The sequence below is a fragment of the Tenrec ecaudatus genome, chromosome 5, assembly GCF_050624435.1.
Source record: "Tenrec ecaudatus isolate mTenEca1 chromosome 5, mTenEca1.hap1, whole genome shotgun sequence".
Taxonomy (NCBI): Eukaryota; Metazoa; Chordata; class Mammalia; order Afrosoricida; family Tenrecidae; genus Tenrec; species Tenrec ecaudatus.
In genome coordinates, this window is record NC_134534.1 from 14339171 (window position 1) to 14355863 (window position 16693).

A 16693-nucleotide genomic window follows, 5' to 3' on the forward strand; every position below is an offset into this window, starting at 1 on the left:
ATGTCTATGAAGACCTTAGACCTCTCTCCCCAAAGGCTGGGGTTTCCATGGACTGTGGACTTGAAAAGATGTCTCTCCTAACAGTGTTCTTTGAGTGCTAGACTGAAAACCAGAAGGTTGGCAGCTGGAGGATGTCTCAGGAAGAAAAAAGGCAAACAAACAAAAGTCAGCCATTGAAGACCCTGTGTAGCCCAGTTCTACTCTGACCCCCGTGGGCTTCCCATGGGTCGGGGTTGACTTGACAGCAACTGGTCTGGTCTGGTTTGGGTTTTAATATCCCTGTAAGCCAGTACAGGACCGGATGCCACAGCCCTTCTAGTGTAACGAGATAGGCTCACCACTCTGTAAGGCAGCGGTTCTCAACCTGTGGGTCGAGATCCCTTTGGGGGTCAAATGACCCTTTCACAGGGGTCACCTGATTCGTAACAGTAGCAACATTACAGTTCTGAAGTAGCAAAGAAAATAATTTTATGGTTTGGGGGTCACCACAGCAAGAGGAACTGTATTAAAGGGTCAAGACAGTAGGAAGGCTGAGAATCATTGCTAGGGAGGAAGACAAAGGCTGTCCTCCCTTTGCCTATACAAAGACTTCTCTACAAATCAACTCAGTTCACCCTAGGGGCCTGCGCTTGAATTGAGTCTGTTTGGGTTTTCTTTTGTTTTGCAGGGGAGGGGTATCTTGCAGGGTTTGCCTGGGAGCAGAAGCCTGCCCTGAAGGAAGGCTCAGTAACACCACCCCAACACCAGAAGCTGACCTCCTCCCCGTACGCCGGCAAGACCCCACCTCTGAGAATTGGTCTACAGTCCAAGCTCAAAGCCCTTCCAGGCTAAAGGCACTCCTCCTCCAAGCCCAGGGTCCCTGAGACTAGGGCACCCAGGACGGCTTGGCCATCGCCACAATAATGGCCAGGAGGACAACGCAGCGGGAAAAGAAAGTTTAACTTCTGCTTCCAAATGCTATCAAGTCCCACCAGCTGAATGAACCCAGTGAAATCACTTCCTCTTCTGTAAAGTGGAATTAATGTTAAGTGCCTCCCTTACGTCATCCTGTTATTATGAGACGCAAATTACAGAACATGAGTGGGAGCGTTGTAACATGTGAAGTTACCCACCCAGGAAGGGTGAGCATTATCATCATCCTCCTCCTCTTTATTGCTGACTGTTGTAAGGTAAAAACCAATAAAAAGTATAAACATATCAGCCAAAGTCCAAGCAAGTGAAGAGAGCCACGCACCCTGAGCACAGGAAGCGGGGACACTGGAGTGGGGAGGGGGTTGCACTGGTGAGCCAATGCCGAAGCCTGTGTGATCGAGTGGAGCCTGACGCCAGGTAGGCCATGCATCACGGAGTGAGTGGCTCTCGAGGGTGCTCTTGGAGGGTGTTTTTATGCACAATGAGTGTTTCAGAGAAATGATAGCTGAGCAGAGCAGTGCCAACCATTTGCCCTGCCCATCAGAAGAGAGGTCTGGAAAGCCAGTCAGAAGATCAGAGGCTGCCCAGAGCTGAGTATTAACAGGTCATCACCACCGTCCCTCAGCTGGAGGAGGTAGGAACACAGGGAAGCCCAGAGCCTGGGATCACCTGCAGAAACTGCAACCACGGGTGGAGCTGTAGCCAGGAAGCCAGGAAGAAATGTACGTCTCGGATTTACCAAGAAGCCCCGTCACCAGCTAGAAGTGAAAGTTACCCCACCACGAGACGCAGAAGTTCTCAGAGCAGGGAGCTCAGCTGGTCCAAGCCCTCATTCTATAGGCCCCCAAACAGGGAAACATAAAACATACAGCTAGCTGCGGCCAACCTAGAATCCAGGTGTTGGGAGTCCCAGCTTATGGTCCGTCTCACCCATAACCTTTCATTCAGGATGGTCACCAGCAGAAACTCTCCAACTAAGCAGCCTATGTTTCAGTAGCTCGTGTCTAAGGCAATAGTTTGGGCCTTAGAACTTCTTTTCCCATCGAAATAAGGTTATCTGGGAAGATCAGGTTCCAAGACTAGTTATCAAATACCCATTCAGGCCACACCATGGGAAAGGCTCCTGGAAGCACAGTGGTTATGCCCTGGGATGCTCACCTGGGAGTCGGCAGTACGAATCCACCAGGTGTTGGGGGGAGAGCGGACTTATGACCCTGTCTGCTCCCGTGAAAATTTCACTCAGTCAGCAAGTCGATTCTGATGCATAGTGACCCTCTAGGACAGGGTAGAGCTTTCCCTTTGGGGTTTCTAAGACTTAATTTTTATGGAAGCTGAGATAGTTAATTTATTGTGCCAGCCTAGCCGATAAACACATGTGGGATTAACTGAAGGATGGAGAGATAAATGGCTCGGTGAGCCTCGCCTTTCTTGTCTCTTGCTCTTTGATCATTGGGCCAGTGTGCGGCTGCCTTGCTTGTTCTGTGCCTCCATTTGAAAGCTACACTGCCTGTGGGACACCTAACCTGTGGACTGTGTCGCTGTAATTTGAGGTCCCTTTAAGACTTGCCTCGCCAGAGAATTGGGATATACATCTCTTGAGATGGGGACTGACGGTTGGTGACCTGGCTGACGGTTGGTGACCTGCCTTGCTGTCTGCTGCCTGTGCTGGGATAGCCTAGCTCTCTCTACAGAGGACTACCTGGTGGCCCTCAAGACTTGAAGGATTGCCAGTGTCTCACAACTCTCTCATGGGAGTGAGTTGCACTGAGCCATTTATACTGCTTTATAATTTAACTGTTCATTTCTTGTATTATATATCTATCTGTATATAATTTAACAGTTCATTTCTTGTGATATATATATATAAAGTTATCAGCAATCTGATTTTATCTCTCTAGAGAATCCTGTCTAACACAGAAGCAAACAGCCTCATCTTTCTCCCATGGAGTGGTTGATGGGTTTGAACAGCTGACCTGTGGTTAGCAGGCCAAAGTGTGACCCACTATGCCACCAGGGCTCCTTTGGTAAAAATGTAGAGTCTCAGAAACCCTAAGGTTTTCTGCTTTTAAACATGCCACCTGTGATTAGAGGGCTATTTCATCAACCCACCACTCCCCAAAATTTTGTCAACCCAAAATGAAAACAAGGACAAGATTCCTGGGAACTCAAACAGGTGGCCAAGGGTGGTGGATGCCAACATGGAAACGGAAATGAGTTGGGACAGGTTACCTCAAACTGGACAACGACCAGATGGGGAAGGAGAAGAAGCATCAGAGAGAGAGCATTGTGTAGCCGTGCCAGGCTCATTTCCTTACACAACTGAGGCAGAAGGGACTGTTCCCCATCCTGCCCTCATGCCACCCTGGATCCCATTGCACTAGGCCAGGGGCCCCATAGAATGCCCCACAGGTGGTGCACCGTACAATTGCATAAGGGGTGCCAGTTAGTTCTACCTATGACATCATGAGCAACACGCCCTGAAGTTGTGCAGTGTGTTTATTAGAGTGTATCTTACCAGCTTCCCTCAAGGAGTCCTGTGGCACTGTTGGTTAAATGCTGGGCTGCTAAGCACAATGTCTGTGGTTCAAACCCACCAGCTACTCCACAGGAGAAAGCTGAGGCTCCCATAAAGATTTATAGTCTCAGAAACCCTACATAGGGTTACTATGAGTTGGAATCGATTCAATGGTAGTGGGTTTGGTTTTGGGGGTGCCAACTGCACTGTCTCAGGTCCTATATCTACAAGGCTGCGAATTCCAAGGGAGAAAGACGAGACTTCCTCTTCCATAAAGCAGCAGTTCTCAACCTGTGGGTCATGACCCCTTTGGGGGTCGAACAACCTTTTTGCAGGGGTCGCCTAATTCATAACCATAGCAAAATTACAATGATGAAGTAAACACGAAAATAATTTGATGGTTGGGAGTCACCACAACATAAAGAACTGTATGAAAGAGTCGTGGCATTAGGAAGGTTCAGAATCACTGTCATAAAGAGTCACAGGCTTGGAAATCCACAGGGGCAGTCCTACCCTGACCTATATGGTCGCTATGAGTCAGAAACAATCCGATGGCAGTGAGTTGGGTTTGGTAAACTCCTGGCTAAATTATGACCGCTTCTATGTCGCTGTCGCCTAGCACAGTGCCTGGCACCTAGTGATTTAATCAGCAATGAACTTGAGAGGAGCGAGGAAACAAAGAATTTTGGGAAGTAGGAGCCAAATCCTGTTTAGGGTATGATTGCATCTTGGATTAACCTTGGGTGTTTTAAAGGGTAAATTATCACTTAGTGGTTAAGAGCTCCAGCTCTGGAGTGAGAAAGATCTAAGTTCGAATCCAGCTACTGAACCAACTGCCCCTAAGCCTGGGTTGCCTCACCTCTGAAGATTACCTGAGAGGATGCATTCTCATAGTGCTCATGACCTGCCCACTGCTGCAGTTCACAGTGGCCCGTGGGGTACAGAGGAGCTGCCCGGCAGGGTTTCCCAAACTGTGCATCCTTACTGACTGCTGTGTCTTCTTCCCGCAGGCCTGAGACATGACAGGGTTCAAAACACCTTACATGTCATTATGAAGGACATCGTAAATATCCATTAATCAATGCTGCAATGCTCCTCAAAGACCTATCTTAGCTATCAGTCCTTGTATCCCACGCAGAGCTATTTGTCTGAGACATAGTAAGTGCTCAATTAATGTTTGTGGAACAAATGGATGACTAAGAAAGAGAGAAAAAGGAAAGATGAAAGGCAAAAGACTGTGTGAGAGAGAGAGAGGCGAGGGGGTGCTGGAGGGAGAGGGAGAGAGGGAATCCTGAACAGGAAGTCCGAAGAAAAACGCCATCAGATCCTGCTCCATTAACTTCGTCACCTTGTGAGTAAGGTGCGCCCCGTCTGCATCTTAGCTTGTTCCACTGTAACCTGAAAGAAGGCTCTGGGTGCAAGCGTTTGACTTGTTCAGCTTCTGGGAGATTCAAGCCCCCCAGGGCACCTCGGATAAAAGGCCTGGCACGCTGCTTCAGAAAACTCAAGTCTTCACAAACGCCGTGGAGTATACTTCTACTCTGGCACACACTCACCGTCTCAGTGTTGATGAGCACTTCCTGGTATGAGCCCAAATGCCACTGAAGGATGTCCCATTTCTTTTCTCAGTAGAGAAATATAAATATTTTATAGAGAAAGATATACATATACACCACTCCTCACTTTCCAAAAAACCAGGTTGCCATTCAAAAATCAGCGCTATAGGAAAATAGATGCTGACCATGTCAGATCACAACGTGGAGGATGATCACCTCATTGCATAACTGCCAAATTACATTACTGCATAACTGCCAAACCGCCGAGAATCATGGTGCAGTTGAGCTGACCTATAGCCGTAGCCATGACAGCCAGCCTTGTGTTTGCCTCACACCTAGGAGTCCCTTAGCGCACAAAATAGTCAGTAGAATTTTAACTTCTGTCATAAATATGAAATGTCAGATAACAAGCTAGCCAAAGAGTGAGGAGAGGGTATGTCTATACGGCTGAAGAGTTGGTTCTGACTCATAGTTACCCTGAAAGACCAAGTAGAACTGCCCAAGGCTAGAAATGCTTACAGAAGCAGGCTGCTAGATCTTTGTCCCACTGAACACACCGAGCCCTGGAAGCACTCTGCCACCAGGCCCCAAGGTATACACACATCCGTGTCCATGTACATGTATATATCTACAGCGTACATACCTGTATGCATTGTTTGTTGTGTTCTCCTCAGATCCTGCAGGTGGTGCTGCCGAGTTAGGACGAAAATGTGTTTCATCAACCACCTGGTTCCCAGCTGCCTAGTTCTGTATTGGTAGCAGGCGGAAGTGAGGGAAACCACTTACTTGTTGCTGAAAAAGGCCTGGGGGTAGCAAACCAGCCACCCCATTGCCTTTCTAGCAGGCCTGGCCTCTTCCCGGTGCCTGGAAGTGCTGTGGGTGCAGGCAGCAGCCCGTCCTGTGTCCCAAGTCCAGTCCCACCACTTCATCCAGGGACCTTGGACAAAGACGCTGACCCCTCTTTGGACCGGTATTCATGTTTACAAAAGGAGGGTGGCCCTCAGGAGCAGGGGGGAAGCACCCAGAGCCTGGCACAGAGTGGGTCTTCAGCCACATCCCCTTGAAATGCGGGCTTTCAGAACTGGGCTCCTGAGGAAGGTTGGGTGAGGAGGCCAGGGTCCCAGGCAGAGTGTGAGCAAATGCTAAGACACTTCCATCTCACCAGCTCCTACCCCTGCCCCTCACGCAGCTCCGCCAACCCCACACGTCCGCCTTGTTTGTTCCTCTGTGACAGCAACCACTGCCTGGAGGTGGCTTTTACCCACCTGGCCATGTGTCAAGGGCCATGATGACATTCGTTCAGCCTCTCGTCGGTTGTCTTCACCTACAGGTGGTCTGTTCTTGGGGTGGAGTTTAGCCCGTCAATCAGGTTGCAGCTCGATTACCTCATTTGGAGGCTCTAAGGAGATAAATAACTACCTGGGAGGCATTCCTGTTAACAAGACACATGGAGCTATGCTAGAGCCCTGGAGCAGGAGGAGCCACGTGGAGACCCACACCAGCGCTGAGGTGCTGCCACTGACACTGGATCCACAAGACTTTCCACCCGCTGGCCTGCAATCTTCCTGCATTCAGCATCATTGCATGTTTTGCGTGAGTCTGAAGAGGAATTTATAGACTGGTATTGGACATATGGGCTAATATTGGACTTATGAACTTGATGTGGACTGGGCTGGGATGTTTTCTCAGTATACAATTGCTCTTTTTTATAAAGCTTTCTCTTATCCACATATGAGTGTCCCTGATTCGTTTCTCAAGTCAACCCAGACAAACACATAGGGCAATGGAATCCTCCAGACAAGATTCCGGCAGAAGGGAGAAAGGTGCTGGACAGAGGGACCAAGAGAGAAGCCCAGCTGCCTGCGGACACAGCAGGGTGATGGGGATGCAACCCAGAGTCTACCTGAGGAAGGGTGGCTACTGATCCCTCTGCAAGATCAAGATCAAGGGAGGGGATCTGGAGCAGGTCAGCTGGAGGCAGGGGAATGGGAGAAAGTACATAGATTAGGGAGGTACCTGAACAGGTCCCCACGGGGCCAGTCTACCAATCGAAAGCTATACCCCTCTATTAGCTGACCTGCCTTTAATCTGAGCAGTCAGTGCCAACAAAGTCCCCAAACACATGGTCAGTATTCACTGCACACCTACTGGGGGCTAAGCACTTCCGTGGAAACCCCACTCTGTGTTCCTGTGGTCACACTGTGCTCCTGCGGTCACACTCTGGGCGGCAGTGGCTTGTCGAAGGTGTGCCTGCACGTGGCTGCCCTGCCTCTGTCTCATCGGGTCTCTTCATCCTCTCGAATAAGGATGCCACTCGGATGAGATTAGGACCCACAGACTGGCCTCATGTTTACTGAGAACGTCTTCAGAGACACTGTTTCCAGGTAAGGCCATGTTCACGGATGGCCGGGGTTAGGACTTCAACGCATCTTTTGGGGTCACTGATCAATCCATCACAGATGGCTAAAGGCAGTGGTGAACCAGAGCCCTCTCCTAACTCATCCTGTGCTCTCAGAATCCAAAGCCAAGAGGTGGACAGGGGCCCCCTGGAAACAGCCTTCATGGTGCTTCTCCAGGAGGCAGTATGTCTCAGCCCCAACCAGCAATCTCTTTTTCCTCAACTCCCCACCCCCTTCCCTAATTCTCTCTCTCTCTCTCTCTCTCTCTCTCTCTCTCTCTCTCTCTCTCTCTCTCTCTCTCTCTCTCTCTCTCTCCCTCTCTCCCTCTCCCTCTCCCTCTCTTTCTGTCTGGCTCTGTCCTCAACTTTTCTCTCTCAGCGTCTCTCTCTATATATTTCTTTTCTCTCTCAGATTCCCTCTCTCTTCTCTAACTTCTCTCTCCTCTTGCCGTTCCTCTCTTGCCTGCCCTTGGGGTGTTGAGCTGTCACCCCCTTTGCACACCAATCAGGAAATAGTTTTACAAGCCCTCTCACTTGTTCAGTTCAGTGCACGGTTACCTCCAAGGGATTGGGGAGGGGGGCGTTGGTGAGGTTTGTGGGCACTTGGGGCACACCAGGACAGGAGGGGTTATTTTCAAACTGTCCCCCCCCTCTGCCCCGCCAGCCCCTGCTGCGGCTGGGACAACAGGAGACGTGTGTCCCCTGCAGTGGCCTCAGGGCTAGACATACAGGCAACTAGGTGAACGTTCTGTGAGGCCGTTAGGGTTTCTCAGGATGAGTCACTTTTTCAAAAATAACAAAACCTCTCAACATCACTTGATTTCAGCATTCTCAAAGGGCTCTTGTAACCGCTTTTGCAATTGCATTCCAAGCACGCCTGACTTCTTTCTCAGCCTGATGGCAACCCTCCCTCCCACTGGACAAAGAAACCAAGCCCGAGCTCTGTAGTGCCTGCTCCCGAAGCTGTTAGCTGTCAGACGATGGAAAGAGAAAAATCTGGAAGCTACTACTTCCCAGGGGGGACTGGAAGGTAGTGGAGGAAAGAGGCTGAAAAGCCAAGAAGCTGACCTGGCTTCTGACTCACAGTTGCCCACTGGACTTTAAGAAACTACCTAGAGACATTGCCTTCTCTGTCCTAATTGGGATTGGCTAATATTCACCCGAAGGGTAACTAGCATTTGCTTAATAGGTCACAGTTCCACCGGCACGTTCCCCTTCCATCACCCTCGTGTGCAGACATGCTGAGCAACTGGTGGGCACCTCACTCAAGTTCTTAAACTTGAGGAGAAAAAACCCGAGATGTGGAGTCCTCTCAGAGCTACGCCCATCCTGGGTGTGTCAGTGTAGGACTGGGCTCCCGGGGGCTGGCATTGGCCGGGTTGGGGTTTTTTGTTGTTTGTTTGTTTGTTTGTTTGTTTTCAAGAGTAGATCACTAGGTCTTTCTTCCGAGGCTCTTCCAAATAGACTCACCCACCCACCCTTTTGGCTGGCAGCAGAGTAGAACACACAGCCCTTGAGTCCATTCCAACTGGGAGCAGCCCTATGGGCAGGGTAGCTGTGCCCCAGGGGTTTCCAAGAAGGTCACTCCACAGAGAACCTCCTCTTTCTCCAGCGGAGCAGCTGGTGGCTCCAGCTGCCCACCGACTCCTAATCCACGACGCCACCGCGACTCCAAAGCTGGCTGCCATGGGGCTTAGGTTCATAATGATCCTACAGGACAGAGTGGAACTGCCCCTGCGGGTGTCCAAGACGACAGCTCCACAGGACTGGACAGCCTCCTCTTTCTCCCGGCAGCGTTAACTGTCCCCAAGTACTGAGTCAGGCCACTTCCAGATGGTATCTCCTTGACTCTGCCTTCGACCATGCCCCGGGGGCAGGTATTCTCCCTTGTTTTTTTTTTTTCTAGACAAAAGAACTGAGGATCAGAGAGATTGAATAACTTGCCCAGGGTCACACAGTTTGTGACAAGACTGGAATCAAAAGGCAGGTGTGTGTGTCCTCCAAGAGTGGGGGGAAGCACACCACAGGTAGACACAGCCCTGCAATGGGGGGGGGGGGGGTCAAGCCACACACATTCACACTGTCGGAGGGGATGGCGCCCAAGTACCCTTGTATGAAATCTGTGGGCAGTGTTTCAGCAGAAAGGTATTCTTTTTAATAAACACGACCTGGCCATCACCCTGCCATCAGTTGTAACAACACAAACACCTTCCCTAAGCCCAGCTTACCTATATCAATAGACCTGTACAGCTAGAACTCTTTACTAATCTACTTTTTGAGCCCTGCTAATGTAGTGGTCAGGCGGTGGGCTGCTATCCTCATGGTTGGCATTTCGAAACTACCACCTGCTCTGAGGGGGACAGAGTAGGCTTTCTACTCCTATAAACAGACCCAGCCTCAGAAACCCACAGGAGGTCGCTATGAGTCAGCATCGACTCGATGGCAGTGAGCTTTGTTTATTCACGGAGCCCTGGTGGTGTAGTGGTTGGAATGCTAACCTCAAGTTCAGCGGTTCGAAAACCACCAGCTGCTCTGCTGGAAAAAGCGGCTTTGTGCTCCATGGACTTACAGCCTGGGCAGGGTGGCCATGAGGCAGAACAGACTCTGCGGCAGTGAGTTTTCCATGAACTCTGCCCTGATGGCCCCCTCACGACACACCCCGAGGTTTCATCGCACCCATGCAAACGCACACTGTGATTTTTGTTTCCCTGCTGCTTTTAGAGCCGCTGCTTCTGTCACGTTTTCTGGTGTCTTTAGCTTCGGGGCTGTGGTGAGCAGTAGTATTTGTAACTGATATTGATTCCTTTTGTGAGAATAAAGAAAAACAATGAGAACATGCTTTTGTGGCTTCTGCTCATTAATGATGGTGTAGCTTACAGTGCAACACAGCGTGCAACGATTATACAAAGCAATCTTGTTCATCTTCATAGGGAGGCTCCCTGGTGTCACACATATTAAAGCACTCAGCTGCTAATGTAAAGGTTGGTGGTTCAAAGCCACCAGCTGCCCCCAAGACTAAAAGATGTGGCTGCGGAAAAATTTGCAGCCTTGGAAATCCCCTGAGGCAGTTCTACTCTGTCCTCTAGGGAGCGCTATATAATCTAAGGAATATCACACCTAAAGCCTTTTACACCTTATCTATCACCTATTAGTCTGTCGTTGAAGCTGGCAACAAACTTACATGAATAATGAGGCTTGATCGTGGAACTCTTTGATTACTAAACAGAGAAATTGACAATCTGAAACGTGAAGGAGGGGAAACGGTATGTCTTTCAATAATACTTAGAGAAATAACTTAATTCTTACATTTAGTTTAAAAAATATTTGGGGCATTAAATATTTCTTTTCTGGAAAAACACCCCTCTCTTGCAGCTATAAGCATGCTTTTCATGAATGTTTCCAGCTTTATGTCTGAATTGTGGCTGAAAAATATGGCACATTAAATTTATATTTGGTAGAACTAATAGCCAATAGATAGGCTAACTCGTCTTTTTTGGTTGGGCAGGGATAATTTATCATAGCGCAAGGATTACATCCATCGAGCAGGCCAAGTGGATGCCAGCAGAGGCGCTGGAGTCCTGCTTCAAGGGGCCAGCAGACCAGAGGCCGTTCAGCGTCATGGAAGAGACGCTGCTCGTCCACTTCCAATCAGTATAGCAGATCCTTCTGCAGAAGACCCAGAGTAGCAAGGACAGGCTTTAAAGAAGAAGACGGTGCCGAGGACATGTCAGCCAGGAGACTGTAAATGAGAGGAGTGGCATTACGGAGCAAGACCTGAGACCTCTGTGTGCACTTTCTTTCTGGGCGATGCCAGTTTCTGATCTTGTGGGCGTTGCCATCTGCAAAGGGACCAGGCCTTCTTTGTCCGACAAAGACAGCCCTTTCCAGGTTCCGAGGAGGCAAGATTCAAAAGACAAGGGACCACATACAATGGAATACTACACATCCCCCCAAAACAATGAGGAAACTGTCAAATGCCTCATCCTGTGGAGGGATTGGGAAGACGGGAAGCTCAGTAGTTAGATAAACGCAGTCTGAGACCACTACCGTCAAAGAAACAAATAAAGAGAAACAGTTTTCACACCAAGAGAAGCAGACTCTGATGGTTCGAAGGAGGCAAGAAGGAAAAGACGAGGGAGAAAAAAATCAATTAATTGGTCAATCGATGCAAGAGGGAGGAGTCTGTGGGCCCTGCTGTATCCAGGTTTCATCCAGAATTCATGCTGGTTTCGCTGCCAGCTGTGGGTTGTTAGCTGTGAATTTATGAGAGGGCCTGAGAAGTGTTGGAAACTGCCAGAAAGGCCATGACCATGAGCCTGGGAAGACACCGGTGGGGTTGCCTTGTGAAACGGAAAACGTAGGCAGGAGGAGTGAGACTGCACAGAGCCGCGTCCAAGCTGCGGCTCTGCTGGGAGCGGAGATGAAAGGGGGCAGGGACACTGTACCCAGATTGCAGGATGTCACGTCATCACCTGCCAAGCAATCTGGCATCTTGTGACCTCGAGGAGGATGAGTCTTTGTGGACTCAAAGGGACTTCCTTGAGATGCTTTCAATCTATAATCCCATGTTGAACAAGCACCTGATGAGATTTAAGTGGAAAACCACGAGTAAGCTTAAAGCGTCAGTCGCTTCTCCTGCATCGAAACTCAAAAGGAGATCCTAAGTGCCCTGGCAAATCAGAGGATGGAGAAGCTTGCCGGGGACATAAGGTCCACCAAGGGCCACGGGAGCATGGCCAATGGCACACCTGGCACAATGCAAGTTACCAGATGTCTAACATGATCAGAGAAGCAATAAGAAAGTCCAGGTGAAAGAATCCTTTCTGGGATGTGGCCCTTTGAAAGAGAGAAAGAGTTGCCAGTCTGTGCTGGTGTTCATAAAACACTGCAAAGTGATGGGCCGGGCTCAGGTGACAGATTCGGGGAACTGGTGCCGAAACTGGCCTTCAGGCTGGTGTCTGAGCCAGCACAAAAACGGTACTTTTAATGGGCATGTGGACCATTCGCTTAACTTGGGTGGCCAGGATTCTTTTGCTGAGAAGATATTGTGGGCAACATTTTGGGGACGCTTGAGACAATGTGTTTGTTTGTTTTTTATCTTTGCTGCTTCCACCCATCAGTGGGATGTATTTACTGACCACCCCAGGGTGTCCATGCAAAAAGGCTGTCAGCCACACACTGGCATGCCCATCGTGCTGCTGGGCAGCCACTTAAAGAGCACGTCGTGGTGCCACTGGAGGGCTTTGGGCCACGGGAGACTGGACGCAGAGGGGCAGCACATGGTCTTTGCCAGCTGTCTGTGGTCTCATCCACTTTTCTACAAGTGCCCCCTCGACTTCTGGGGCGATGCCTTCAGGCAGAGCATCTCACATGGCAGCACCTGCAGACTGGGGCTTCGCTCCCGACCAGGTGACGGCAAAGCCAGAGGCACAGAGGCTTTTTCTGCACGAGGAGCGCAGACCCCTCGCGGAGCTCAGACCCCTCGCGGAGCGCCATGCAGTGGAACGGCGGTGACAAGGAGAGCCGGGCTCAAGGAGAGAATGGTAGGAGATGGGGAGCAGGTCAAGGTGAGTGGGCTCGCCCTCAAAGAAGAAAATAAGAGGGTGATGTGTGAGTGCCGGATGGCTTTGATTCTGAACTCCAGATCAAAACAAGAGCCACCAAGGGAGTTGCAATCCACTCAAGTGAATAGGCCCATATCTGCCACCAAAGATGCCTTAGGCATACCCATTCCAAAGGGGACCAAGTTCCAGGAGAGGTGTCTGAGAATGAGCTTTCAACAGCAATACAAAGGCGGGGAGGCCCCTGAAAGCAGCAGGGGCTGATCTGGAAGCAGCCAAGGTTGGGCAACCTAAAGATGCCTTCACATTCACCGCTGAATGGGACTTTGTAGAATCTCTCCCAACGCTTCCAGCAAGCCTAAAAGGAGTCCTGACCATCGATGTGTCTGGCTGGAAGCCTCGTGTGAGAGGTGCTTTTCAAAGCTGAAACTTATGAAGAACTATTTGTGTTCCGCCAAGGGGCAGCCAGATTTTATGATCTTGTGGTACTAACAACTGAAAGTGAATTGGTGATCGCCATTGGTTCCAACGCTCACAGCTTTGAAGGCCAGGAAAGGTAAGGATGAATTCAATGGAGATGGCTTTCTAAGGGCTGGCCTGTTTGTGGAGTTCTTGCTGTTTCTTTTTTTTTTTTCTTTAATCATTTTATTGGGGGCTCCGGCAGCTCTTATAAAATCCACACATCAATTGTGTCAAGCATATTTGTACATATGTTGCCATCATCATTTTCTAAACATTTACTTTCTGTTTGAGTCCTTGGTATCAGCTCCTCTTTTTTTTAAAACATTTTATTAGAGGCTCATACAACTCTTTTGTGTGTGTGTGTGTGTGTCTGAAAATTTATTTTTATTTATTTTTTTTGTAATTTTTTAACAATTTATTGGGGCTCATACAACTCTTATCACAATCCATACATATACATACATCAATTGTATAAAGCACATCTGCACATTCCCTGCCCCAATCATTCTCAAAGCATTTGCTCTCCACTTAAGCCCTTTGCATCAGGTCCTCTTTTTTTTCCCCTCCCTCCCCGCTCCCCCCTCCCTCATGTGCCCTTAGTAATTTATACATTGTTATTTTGTCATATCTTGCCCTATCCAGAGTCTCCCTTCCCCCCCTTCTCTGCATGTTTCTTTTAGTGATACTGTTTCATCGGTCACTAGGTTTCTATATGCATTTGCGCGCATCGTCTACGTTATTTGAATGATTATTAACTAGGAAACCTAATTCATTAACGGAGCTCATGCGACAGTGAGGGTTGACATGAAAATGGACGTGACTTTGATGTAGCTCTAAAGTGTTTTAACCACAAGAGGCGCCATCGAAGCCCACCTGGAACCAACACACCACTCTGAGATCCAAGGACTTGAAAATAAAATCCAAATCCAAAGGAGGGAATAGTATCGGAGCTTAAATTCCGAACACCCCATTTGCAGAAGGCTATGGATGAGAGTCAAAGCCCAAAATCCATTTGCAGGGTCCCCACACGGATTAAGCTTCCAGCGAATCCCCTCTGACCACAGTCCAGGGGTTCAGATAGCCTTGATATCAGACAGAGAACATTGTGCAGTCGATGATGGCAGACGCAGTTAGGTTAAACTGTAACACCTGATCACTTGATCGCCCTTTTGACCCACTTCACATTGTTTCTGTTTTTTTAATACTGTTTTTTGCTTTTTTATGATAGAGGTGTTTGTATGTCTTCTCCAGTTATTGTTACTGGCATTTTTGTTTGTTTGCTTGCTTCCGATTTGTGTTTTGTAGATGTGTCTGCTTGCTTGAATATGAAACCCAGCACAGGTAGATGTGTAGACAGTAACTGGACTGATAATTGCATAGAGGCAAGGCAGGGAGGGCGGGTAACTAGCAGAGATGAGCGGGAAAAGGAAGTCTTCTGAAATGGATTGTGGTGTGGATCGTGCAGTTCTTCTTGGTAGGCTTGAACAATTGAGTTGTGTGATATGTGAAACAGATGCTAATAAAACTATTTTAAGAGAATATTGTAACTTCAGAGTCCATTGTTTTCTTACCGAATTTTCACTTCAACCACATGAAACCCTGTAAGCGTAGCACATGGAGGCTGTACGCACATCGTCGCTCATAGGTACGGTTTTAATTCTGCTAGTTAATTTTAAATTTGCATAGGTTGCTATGAGGACCGTTACATTCAGTGATGCGCACGCATCGTGGTTTATGAGTAACGTTAGTACGGTTACTCAGGCTTCTCCATGATCTGGTACAAGAGGCGGTCCATGGTGGGAGGAAGGAGGACTGGTGGCCATCAGTGATCACACTTGGGTTGGGTGACACCAGCAACCTGAGGGGTGGTACCGCTGCTCCCCAAACAGTGTACGTTACCCTGCTGGACAGCGGTTCTCAGCCTGTGGGTTGCAACCCCTTTAGGGGCCAAATGACCCTTTCACATGGGTCACCCGATTCATAACAGTAGTTAAATGACAGTTATGAAGTAGCAACAATAACAATTTTATGGGTAGAGGATCACCACAACATGAGGAACTGTATAAAGGGTCGCAGCAATAGGAAGGTTAAGAACCACAGTGATTGGCGCTTAGGGTCTTGCATCTTCATGATTACTTCCCCTGTCTTTATCCTATGAAATCCTCTTGGACCTCTCTCTCTCTCTCTCTCTCTCTCTCTCTCTCTCTCTCTCTCTCTCTCTCTCTCTCTCCTCAACACACACGTGCACCCCTAGGAGGGAGAACAGGATATGACTCTTGCTAAAGTGTTCACAAGTTTAAAATTTGTATTACTAGACATTTATGTTTGCAATCCACCACCCGCCTGTGCTCCTGTCAAACTGAGGGGACTTGTGTGTTGCTGGGATGCTGGAAGCTATGCCACTGGTATTTTATATACCAGAAGGGTCACCCCTGATGGATAGGTTTCAGTAGAGCTTCCAGACTAGGAAGAACTAGGAAGAAAGGCCTGATGACCTACTTCCCAAAAGCAGCAAATTAAAACCTTATGACTGACAACAGAATCTTGTCCAGTAGAGCTCCGGCAGACGATCCCCAGTGGTTGGAAGGCACTCAGAACACACAGTGCCCACAATGGCCTTGAGGAGACCAGGTCTTGAAGGTGGCACAGGACTCATCAAGGTTATTCTCTGGTGGGTCTGCAGGGTTCTCATGAATCAGAGCCAATGCTCGTAGCTAACAACAAGCATGCATCTATCTACAAGAAGCCCTGATGACATAGCAGTCGCATGTTGGGTCTCGAACTGAAAGGTCAGCAGTTCAAAACCACCACTTGGTCTCCAGGAGAAAAATGAGTCTTCCTATTCCTGTAGAGAGTTACGATCTTGGAAACCCAGTGAGACAGCTCTTCCCTGACACCCAGGATTGTCATGAGTCATAATTGACTCAGTGGCAGTGAGTCTGCTGGGTTTTATGTTGGCCACATCTGAGCAAGGAGTTGGGTCTGAGGTCTCTGACAGAGACGCTTCTGTGAAATGCCTCTGCTTCTGGGTGAAAGCGAGGGCTGATGTCATTTCAATCATCAAGCCAGTGGCATCACAGGTGGCAAACAGATGTGGCCCCATCCTGAGGACGAGCCCAAAGGACCAGGGCAGAGGCGAGGCAGGCAGGGAGCCCTCATTGGTGGGCGGTTTGTGGTTCTCCACTCCAGCACACGGTCTCTCGCTCGCTCCCTCGGGAGGTGACGACAGGTGCTAGGGCGGGACAAACCATTCTACCAGGCAGTGAAGTGTAAGCTGGAAGCCTCCAGC